The following is a 10,910-nucleotide window of genomic DNA, read 5'->3' on the forward strand; positions in this document are numbered from 1 at the left end:
AGGTGGTTTGTTCTCGGTACCCCAGTTGCATCAGGGGAGAAGAAGTTTGCAGACTGAAGCACTACAAGGAGGTATCAAACAGTTCAGCTATCAGTCAAGCTGAAAAATCCATTTCAAAAACTGTTCTTGCTGTTTCGTGTCAATATTTAGATATTTATAAAGTACCAGATTTAGCACAGCTCTGCAGGAGTTCCTCAGGGTACTGTCCTTGGTCCAAACATCTTCAGCTGCTTCATCAATGACCCAGTCACAAGTTCAGAAGATGATCACGCAATGATCAGCACTGTTCGTGACTCCTCAAATACTGAAGCAGTCCATGTTCAAATTTTATTACAAAACTATTACAGACCTCTGTACTGTCTACGTAAATCAAAAAAGTTTTTCACATTAATTTTGACTTCTTAGTTTCCATCCAAATATTCATAAATTGGTAGCAGTAGATCTGGACAATGTCCAGGCTTGGGCTGAAAATGGGCAAGTAACATTTACACTTCACAGTGCCAGGCAATGGCTGTCTCCTATAAAAGAGAATCTAACCGTCACTTTTTGATATTCAATGGCATCACCATTGTTGAGCCGGAGCAGAAGACTTAGGAACAGGACCAGGTCATTCAGCCCTTCAAGTCCATTGTTTCATTCACTAAGATCATGGTTCATTTGGTTGTAGTCTCAGTTCCACTTTCCTGTCTATGTTACACCAGCTCCCCCCAAACCCCTCCTGCCCCCCTTCATAATCCTTGACTCCATCAAAAATTCAATGTCCCTGCACCCACTACAAGGGGATTTACATGTTCTAATGATCTTCACAGACTAAAACAAAATCTCCTCAACTCTAAAAAAGAAAGCCTTTGAATGCCCAACTGATAAATGCCTACCTTCAACATCCTGGTGGTCAACATGGTTCAGAAACCTAGCAACGTTTGAGCAAGTAACTCACCTCCTGACTCCCCGAAACCCTGTCCACCATCTACAAGGTGCACGTCAAAGAGTATGGTGGAATATTCCTCACTTGCCTGGATGAGTGGAGCTCCAGCAACACTGAAAAACCTTGGTGCCATCCAGGACAAAGCAACCTTCTTTATTGTCACCCCCCTCCTCACCTTGAGTATTCAATTTCTCGGCCATTGGCACACAGTGGCATCAGTCTGTGCCTTCTACCAGCTATGCTGCAGCAAATTGCTAATACATTTCAAACCTGTGAACTTTACCACCGAGAACATGTGGAGTGCAGCAGTTCTAGAAAATGGCTCACCATCACTTCTGAAGGGCAATTAAGGTTGGTAAATAAATGTAACTTTGCCTATGATGATCATATACCATGAAAGACCAAAGGGATTGGCCTACTTTCTCTGGATTTTTGTGGGAAAGAGAGGTAATCTCTTTGGAACAGATAAAATTCTCCACCAATTGACAATGTAGAGATTGAGAGCTGACTCTTCTTTTGACTGGAGTATCTAGGAAGGCAATTATTAAAGTGGGTTTGGGTCATTGTAAAGTTACATGGACTCATAATCCAGAGGCTTAGGCTAATGTTCAAGAAGTATAGGGTTACAGCCCATCACAATAGCTGCTGGAATAACAACTCGATGAGTAAAAGTCTGGAATTGAATTGGTGGTCTCATCAGTGGTAACAACATGACAGCTATCATTTCCATGTAGTAGAATTACAGAGATGTGCGGCATGGAAACAGACCCTTTGGTCCAACTCGTCCATGCCGATCAGAATTCCCAATCTAATCTAATCCCATTTGCCAGCACTTGGCCCATGTCCCTCCAAATGCTTCCTATTCAAATACCCGTCCAGATGCCTTTTAAATGTTGTAATTGTACCAGCCTCCGCCACTTCCTCTGGTAGCTCATTCCATACAGATACCATCCTCTTTGTGAAGAGGTATGTAATGCTGATCATGCAATATTGCCAATTGTTGGAAAAACCCATCCCATTCACAAATGTCCTTTAGAAAAGGAAGCTGTCGTCCTTACCTGGTCTAACCTACATGTGATTCCAGGCCCACAGCAACATGATTGACCTTTGACCTCCACTGGCCAATGAAAGATGGCCCAGCCAGCAGTAGTCATCTCATAGAATCCCTCCAGTGTAGAAACAGGCCATTTGGCCCCTCGGCTAAAATCATGAGGGGCATGGATAGAATAAATAGACAAAGTCTTTTCTCTGGGGTGGGGGAAGTCCAGAACTAGAGGATGAGAGGGGAAAGATATAAAAGACACCTAAGGGGCAACTTTTTAATGCAGAGGGTAGTACGTGTATGGAATCAGCTGCCAGAGGAAGTGGTGAAGGCTAGTACAATAGCAAGATTTTAAAGGCATCTGGATGAGTATATGGATAGGAATGGTTTGGAGAGATATGGGTCAGATATTGGCAAATGGGACTAGATTGGGTTAGGATATGTGTTCGGCACGGACAAGTTGGACGAAAGGGTCTGTTTCCGCACTGTACGTCTCTATGACTCATGACTCAATGACTCCACACACTGACCCTCCAAAGAGCATCCCACTCAAATCCACCCTCCTACCCCATCCTTGTAATCTTGCCTTTCCTATGGCTGATCCATTTAACTAGATACTATGGGCAACATAGCATGGCCAATCCACCTAACCTGCACACCTTTAGACTGTGGGAGGAAACTGCACCCCCCAGAGGGAGCCTGTGCAGACACGGAGAGAATGTGCAAACCCCACAGAGATAGTCGCCTGAGGGTGAACTTGAAGCGGGTAGTGTGAGGTAACAATGCTAACCTCTGAGCTGTCGTACTGCCCTGTATCCTGTGAATGTGTATTCTTAACAAAAAAAAAAACGGCCTGGCTAGAAAGCAACTGATTTCAAGGGCAATAAGGGAATGGCAATGAAGATCACGTCCCAAGAAAGCAAACATTTTGGGCTGTGATGCGAGGCAGTTCAGGCCCTCAGAGGATTGTGAATCCTGTGGGATGCAGAAGGTTGTGGATGAGTGAACATAATGTAATGTGTTAAGTATACTACTCAGTGAGTGTGATTAAGATTAATAGATGGTTGAACACTGAGGGAGTGTGGGATATCAGGCAGGAAAATGTCATTGAAGTAGAGAATTAATCCGTTGTTATTGAATGGTAAAGCAGGCGCAGCGAGCTGTTTCTATTTCTGATGTGACCGAAGCTAGGTTTCTTTCAAACGCAAACTTATTTCACTTTTCTGTCACTGTATGTCACCTCAATAAATCAGCCCACACTGCAATCATGCTGCCCACTTCCCACAGCTCCTTGACCATTATTGGTGGAAGTAATTGATTGATCTATGGTGAACATTCATATTTCTGGCTATGTTTCTCTCTCTTCGGTTTTCTGAGGGTGGTCTTTTCTGACCCCAACCCTCGCCACACCCCTCCACCCTCACCTTGCTCAGACTGACATTGTAAATCACCTCGCCAGTTTCCTCTGGATTCTCATGCTTGGACTCAGGACCACTCCACTACCACCCTGCGGAAAATCCGCCAGCCTTAAAAATATCCTTCACTTAGGGGTCAGAGGTCAAATCCATTCAGCCTCAGCTCAGTAGTCCATGTAAGATCCATCTGGTTTTGGCAAAAATAATAATAAATGACCTTTCATACAGGATTAAGAGACGAGAGTCAGAAGGCAGGAGATGGTAATGATAGGTGAAGCTCAGAACAAAATAGATCAATTGTACTGTAGCAGATCAGACAGCAATCCCTCACTGTAAGGCTAACGGTGAGGTATGGTGACCTCTGATGTGATGTGTTTAGTGTGCAGCTCTCATTAATAATGAAAGCACATCAAATGGCATCTTGTGTCACGTCAGTCACTGGGCCACCCTGAGCCAGTGCATTAGAGAGAGGGAGGGCTCCTTCTGCTACAACCTCACTTAGCATAAGTCAGGCTCAATGTCAAGTATCATTGTTCATCTCCGATGATGCACTGACAGCAGTTATCAGCAGAGAGAGAGAGAGAGAGACAGTGAATGTGTGAGGACAAGGGAGAGGACAGAGAGAGCATGCGAGGTCAGGAGAGTGGAGTGAGTGAGTGTGTAAGGTCAGGGGATCAGAGTGAGTGTGCATGTCAGGACAGGGGATCAAAGTGAGAGAGTGAGTGGGTGAGGAGGGAGGGGAGAGAGAGTGAGTGGGTGAGGACAGAGGTGAGAGAGAGTGGGTGAGGAGGGAGGGGATAGAGAGTGAGTGGGTGAGGACGGAGGGAGTGAGAGTGAGTGGGTAAGGAGGGAGGGGAGAGAGAGTGAGTGGGTGAGGACGGGAGGATAGAGTGAGTGGGTGAGGATGGGGGCAGAGAGAGTGAGTAGGTGAGGACAGAGGGGAGAGAGAGTGAGTGGGTGAAGATGGAGGGGAGAGAGAGTGAGTGGGTGAGGATGGGAGGAGTGAGAGTGAGTGCGTGAGGACGGAGGGGAGAGAGAGTGTGTGGGTGAAGACGGAGGGGAGAGGGAGTGAGTGGGTGAGGACAGGGGCAGAGAGAGTGAGTGGGTGAGGATGGGAGGAGAGAGTGAGTGGGTAAAGACGGGGTGAGAGAGAGTGAGTGGGTGGGGACGGGGGGAGAGAGAGTGAGTGGGTGAGGAGGGAGGGGAGAGTGAGTGGGTGAGGACGGAGGGGAGAGAGAGTGAGTGGGTGAGGAGGGAGGGGAGAGTGAGTGGGAGAGGAGGGAGGGGGGAGAGAGTGAGTGGGTGAGGACGGGAGGATAGAGTAAGTGGGTGAGGACGGAGGGGAGAGAGAGTGAGTGGGTGAAGACGGGGGAGAGAGAGTGAGTGGGTGAGGACGGGGGAAGAGAGAGTGAGTGGGTGAGGATGGAAGGAGAGAGTGAGTGGGTGAAGATGGAGGGAGAGAGAGTGAGTGGGTGAGGACGGAGAGGAGAGAGTGAGTGGGTGAGGATGGGAGGAGAGAGAGTGAGTGGGTGAAGACAGAGGGAAGAGAGTGAGTGGGGGAGGACGGGGGAAGAGAGAGTGAGTGGTTGAGGATGGAAGGAGAGAGTGAGTGGGTGAAGATGGAGGGAGAGAGAGTGAGTGGGTGAGGACGGGGTAAGAGAGAGTGAGTGGGTGAAGATGGAGGGAGAGTGAGTGAGTGGGGTGGACGGGGGGAGAGAGAGTGAGTGGGTGAAGACAGAGGGAAGAGAGTGAGTGGGTGAGGACGGGGGGAGAGAGAGTGAGTGTGTGAGGACCGAGGGAAGAGAGAGTGAGTGGGTGAGGAGGGAGGGGAGAGAGAGTGAGTGGGTGAGGACGGGAGGATAGAGTAAGTGGGTGAGGACGGAGGGGAGAGAGAGTGAGTGGGTGAGGACGGGAGGATAGAGTGAGTGGGTGAGGATGGAGGGAGAGAGAGTGAGTGGGCAAGGAGGGAGGGGAGAGAGAGTGAGTGGGTGAGGACGGGAGGATAGAGTGAGTGGGTGAGGATGGGGGGAGAGAGAGTGAGTGTGTGAGGACCGAGGGAAGAGAGAGTGAGTGGGTGAGGAGGGAGGGGAGAGAGAGTGAGTGGGTGAGGATGGGTGGAGAGAGAGTCAGTGGTTGAGGATGGAGAGGAGAGAGTGAGTGGGTGAGGATGGGAGGAGTGAGAGTGAGTGGGCGAGGACGGAGGGAGAGAGAGTGAGTGGGCAAGGAGGGAGGGGAGAGAGAGTGAGTGGGTGAGGACGGGAGGATAGAGTGAGTGGGTGAGGATGGGGGCAGAGAGAGTAAGTAGGTGAGGACAGAGGGGAGAGAGAGTGAGTGGGTGAAGGCGGGGGGAGAGAGAGTGAGTGGGTGAGGACAGAGGATAGAGAGAGTGAGTGGGTGAAGACGGGGCGAGAGAGAGTGAGTGGGTGAAGATGGGGGGAGAGAGAGTGAGTGGGTGAGGATGGGTGGAGAGAGTGAGTGGTTGAGGACGGAGGGAGAGAGAGTGAGTGGGTGAGGACAGATGAGAGTGTGAGTGGGTGAGGATGGGAGGAGAGAGAGTGAGTGGGTGAGGATGGGAGGAGAGAGTGAGTGGGTAAAGACGGGGTGAGAGAGAGTGAGTGGGTGAGGACGGGGGGAGAGAGAGTGAGTGGGTGAGGAGGGAGGGGAGAGAGAGTGAGTGGGTGAGGATGGGAGGAGAGAGTGAGTGGGTGAAGACGGGATGAGAGAGAGTGAGTGGTTGAGGACGGGGGGAGAGAGAGTGAGTGTGTGAGGACCGAGGGTAGAGAGAGTGAGTGGGTGAGGAGGGAGGGGAGAGAGAGTGAGTGGGTGAGGACGGGAGGATAGAGTAAGTGGGTGAGGACGGAGGGGAGAGAGAGTGAGTGGGTGAGGACGGGAGGATAGAGTGAGTGGGTGAGGATGGGGGCAGAGAGAGTAAGTAGGTGAGGACAGAGGGGAGAGAGAGTGAGTGGGTGAAGACGGGGCGAGAGAGAGTGAGTGGGTGAAGACGGGGGGAGAGAGAGTGAGTGGGTGAGGATGAAGGGGAGAGAGTGAGTTGGTGAGGATGGGAGGAGTGAGAGTGAGTGGGTGAGGACGGAGGGGAGAGAGAGTGCATGGATAAGGATGGGATGAGAGAGGGTGAGGGGTGAGGACGGGGGAAGAGAGAGTGAATGTGTGAAGACGGGGGCAGAGAGTGAGTGGGTGAAGACGGGGGGAGAGAGTGAGAGGGTGAGGACGGGGGAGAGCGAGTGAGTGGGTGAGGACGGATGGAGAGAGAGTGAGTGGGTGACGACGGGGTGAGAGAGAGAGAGTGGGTGAGGATAGGAGGAGAGAGTGAGTGGGTGAGGACGGGGGAGAGAGAGTGAGTGGGTGAAGACGTAGGGAGAGAGAGTGAGTGGGTGAGGACGGGGGGAGAGAGAGTGAGTGGGTGAGGATGGGAGGGGAGAGTGAGTGGGTGCAGATGGGGGGGAGAGAGAGTGAGTGGGTGAGGATGGGGGAAGAGAGCGTGAGTGCATGAGAATGGGAGGAGAGAGTGAGTGGGTGAAGACGGGGGGAGAGAGAGTGAGTTGGTGAGGATGGGAGGAGAGAGAGTGAGTGGGTGAGGACGGAGGGGAGAGAGTGAGTGGGTGAGGACGGAGGGGAGAGAGTGAGTGGGTGAGGATGGAGGAAGAGAAAGTGAGTGGGTGAAGAGGGGGGAGAGAGGGTGAGTGGGTGAGGACGGGGGGAAAGAGAGTGAGTGTGTGAAGATGGGGGGAGAGAGAGTGAGTGGGTGAGGACGGGGTAAGAGAGAGTGAGTGGGTGAAGATGGAGGGAGAGTGAGTGAGTGGGGTGGACGGGGGGGAGAGAGAGTGAGTGGGTGAGGATGGGAGGACAGAGTGAGTGGGTGAAGACGGGGGGAAAAGAGAGTGAGTGGGTGAGGATGGAGGAGGGAGAGTGAGTGGGTGAGGCAGGAGGGAGAGAGAATGAGTAGGTGAAGACGGTGAGAGAGATAGTGAGTGTGTTAAGACAGAGTGAGAGTGAGTGAGTGGGTGAGGATGGGAGGAGTGAGAGTGAGTGGGTGAGGACGGAGGGGAGAGAGAGTGCATGGGTAAGGATGGGATGAGAGAGAGTGAGTGGTGAGGACGGGGGGAGAGAGAGTGAGTGTGTAAAGACGGGGGGAGGGAGAGTGAGTGGGTGAAGACGGGGGGAGAGAGTGAGAGGGTGAGGATGGGGGAGAGCGAGTGAGTGGGTGAGTATGAGAGGAGAGAGAGTGAGTGGGTGACGACGGGGTGAGAGAGTGAGTGGGTGAGGATGGAGGAGGGAGAGTGAGTGGGTGAGGATGGAGGAAGAGAGAATGAGTAGGTGAAGACGGGGGGAGAGAGTGAGTGGGTGAAGACGGTGATAGAGATAGTGAGTGTGTGAAGACGGGGGGAGAGAGAGTGAGTGGGTGAGGACGGAGGGGAGAGAGTGAGTGGGTGAAGACGGTGAGAGAGATAGTGAGTGTGTGAAGATGGGGGGAGAGAGAGTGAGTGGGTGATTATGGAGGGAGAGAGTGAGTGGGTGAAGACGGTGGGAGAGAGAGTGAGTAAGTGAGGACGGAGGGGAGAGAGAGTGAGTGGGTGAAGATGGAGGGGAGAGAAAGTGAGTGGGTGAAGATGGGGGAGTGAGAGTGAGTGGGTGAAAACAGGGCGAGAGAGTGAGTGTGTTAAGACGGAGTGAGAGTGAGTGAGTGGGTGAGGATGGGAGGAGTGAGAGTGAGTGGGTGAGGACGGAGGGGAGAGAGAGTGCATGGATAAGGATGGGATGAGAGAAAGTGAGGGGTGAGGACGGGGGGAGAGAGAGTGAGTGTGTGAAGACGGGGGCAGAGAGCGAGTGGGTGAAGACGGGGGGAGAGAGTGAGAGGGTGAGGACAGAGGAGAGTGTGAGTGGGTGAGGATGGGAGGAGAGAGAGTGAGTGGGTGAGGATGGGAGGAGAGAGTGAGTGGGTAAAGACGGGGTGAGAAAGAGTGAGTGGGTGAGGACGGGGGGAGAGAGAGTGAGTGTGTGAGGACCGAGGGGAGAGAGAGTGAGTGGGTGAGGAGGGAGGGAGAGAGAGTGAGTGGGTGAGGATGGGAGGAGAGAGTGAGTGGGTAAAGATGGCATGAGAGAGAGTGAGTGGTTGAGGACGGGGGGAGAGAGAGTGAGTGTGTGAGGACCGAGGGAAGAGAGAGTGAGTGGGTGAGGATGGGAGGATTGAGAGTGAGTGGGCGAGGACGGAGGGAGAGAGAGTGAGTGGGCAAGGAGAGAGGGGAGAGAGAGTGAGTGGGTGAGGACGGGAGGATAGAGTGAGTGGGTGAGGATGGGGGCAGAGAGAGTAAGTAGGTGAGGACAGAGGGGAGAGAGAGTGAGTGGGTGAAGACGGGGCGAGAGAGAGTGAGTGGGTGAAGACGGGGGGAGAGAGAGTGAGTGGGTGAGGATGGGAGGAGAGAGTGTGTGGGTGAGGACGGGGGGGAGAGAGTGAGTGGGTGAAGACGGGGCGAGAGAGAGTGAGTGGGTGAAGATGGGGGGAGAGAGAGTGAGTGGGTGAGGATGGGAGGAGAGAGTGAGTGGTTGAGGACGGGGCGAGAGAGAGTGAGTGGGTGAGGACAGAGGAGAGTGTGAGTGGGTGAGGATGGGAGGAGAGAGAGTGAGTGGGTGAGGATGGGAGGAGAGAGTGAGTGGTTGAGGACGGGGCGAGAGAGAGTGAGTGGGTGAGGACAGAGGAGAGTGTGAGTGGGTGAGGATGGGAGGAGAGAGAGTGAGTGGGTGAGGATGGGAGGAGAGAGTGAGTGGGTAAAGACGGGGTGAGAGAGAGTGAGTGGGTGAGGACGGGGGGGGAGAGAGAGTGAGTGTGTGAGGACCGAGGGGAGAGAGAGTGAGTGGGTGAGGATGGGAGGAGAGAGTGAGTGGGTGAAGACGGGGTGAGAGAGAGTGAGTGGTTGAGGACGGGGGGAGAGAGAGTGAATGTGTGAGGACCGAGGGATGAGAGAGTGAGTGGGTGAGGAGGGAGGGGAGAGAGAGTGAGTGGGTGAGGACGGGAGGATAGAGTAAGTGGGTGAGGACGGAGGGGAGAGAGAGTGAGTGGGTGAAGACGGGGCGAGAGAGAGTGAGTGGGTGAGGACAGAGGAGAGAGAGTGAGTGGGTGAAGACGGGGCGAGAGAGAGTGAGTGGGTGAAGACGGGGTGAGAGAGAGTGAGTGGTTGAGGACGGAGGGAGAGAGAGTGAGTGTGTGAGGACCGAGGGATGAGAGAGTGAGTGGGTGAGGACGGGAGGATAGAGTGAGTGGGTGAGGATGGGGGCAGAGAGAGTAAGTAGGTGAGGACAGAGGGGAGAGAGAGTGAGTGGGTGAAGACGGGGCGAGAGAGAGTGAGTGGGTGAAGACGGGGGGAGAGAGAGTGAGTGGGTGAGGACAGAGGAGAGAGAGAGTGAGTGGGTGAAGACGGGTCGAGAGAGAGCGAGTGGGTGAAGACGGGGGAGAGAGAGTGAGTGGGTGAGGACGGGTGGAGAGAGTGAGTGGTTGAGGACGGGGCGAGAGAGAGTGAGTGGGTGAGGATGGGAGGAGAGAGAGTGAGTGGGTGAGGATGGGAGGCGAGAGTGAGTGGGTAAAGACGGGGAGAGAGAGAGTGAGTGGGTGAGGACGGGGGGAGAGAGAGTGAGTGTGTGAGGACCGAGGGGAGAGAGAGTGAGTGGGTGAGGAGGGAGGGGAGAGAGAGTGAGTGGGTGAGGATGGGAGGAGAGAGAGTGAGTGGGTGAGGATGGGAGGAGAGAGTGAATGGGTAAAGACGGGGTGAGAAAGAGTGAGTGGGTGAGGACGGGGGGAGAGAGAGTGAGTGTGTGAGGACCGAGGGGAGAGAGAGTGAGTGGGTGAGGAGGGAGGGGAGAGAGAGTGAGTGGGTGAGGATGGGAGGAGAGAGTGAGTGGGTAAAGATGGCATGAGAGAGAGTGAGTGGTTGAGGACGGGGGTAGAGAGAGTGAGCGTGTGAGGACCGAGGGAAGAGAGAGTGAGTGGGTGAGGATGGGAGGATTGAGAGTGAGTGGGTGAGGACCGAGGGGAGAGAGAGTGAGTGGGTGAGGAGGGAGGGGAGAGAGAGTGAGTGGGTGAGGATGGGAGGAGAGAGAGTGAGTGGGTGAGGATGGGAGGAGAGAGTGAGTGGGTAAAGACGGGGTGAGAAAGAGTGAGTGGGTGAGGACGGGGGGACAGAGAGTGAGTGTGTGAGGACCGAGGGGAGAGAGAGTGAGTGGGTGAGGAGGGAGGGGAGAGAGAGTGAGTGGGTGAGGATGGGAGGAGAGAGTGAGTGGGTAAAGATGGCATGAGAGAGAGTGAGTGGTTGAGGACGGGGGGAGAGAGAGTGAGCGTGTGAGGACCGAGGGAAGAGAGAGTGAGTGGGTGAGGATGGGAGGATTGAGAGTGAGTGGCCGAGGACGGAGGGAGAGAGAGTGAGTGGGCAAGGAGAGAGGGGAGAGAGAGTGAGTGGGTGAGGACAGAGGAGAGTGTGAGTGGGTGAGGATGGGAGGAGAGAGAGTGAGTGGGTGAGGA

Source organism: Chiloscyllium plagiosum, unplaced genomic scaffold, assembly GCF_037043375.1.
Source record: "Chiloscyllium plagiosum isolate Xiang-an unplaced genomic scaffold, Cpla_swu_hap1 HiC_scaffold_1, whole genome shotgun sequence".
NCBI classification, from domain to species: domain Eukaryota; kingdom Metazoa; phylum Chordata; class Chondrichthyes; order Orectolobiformes; family Hemiscylliidae; genus Chiloscyllium; species Chiloscyllium plagiosum.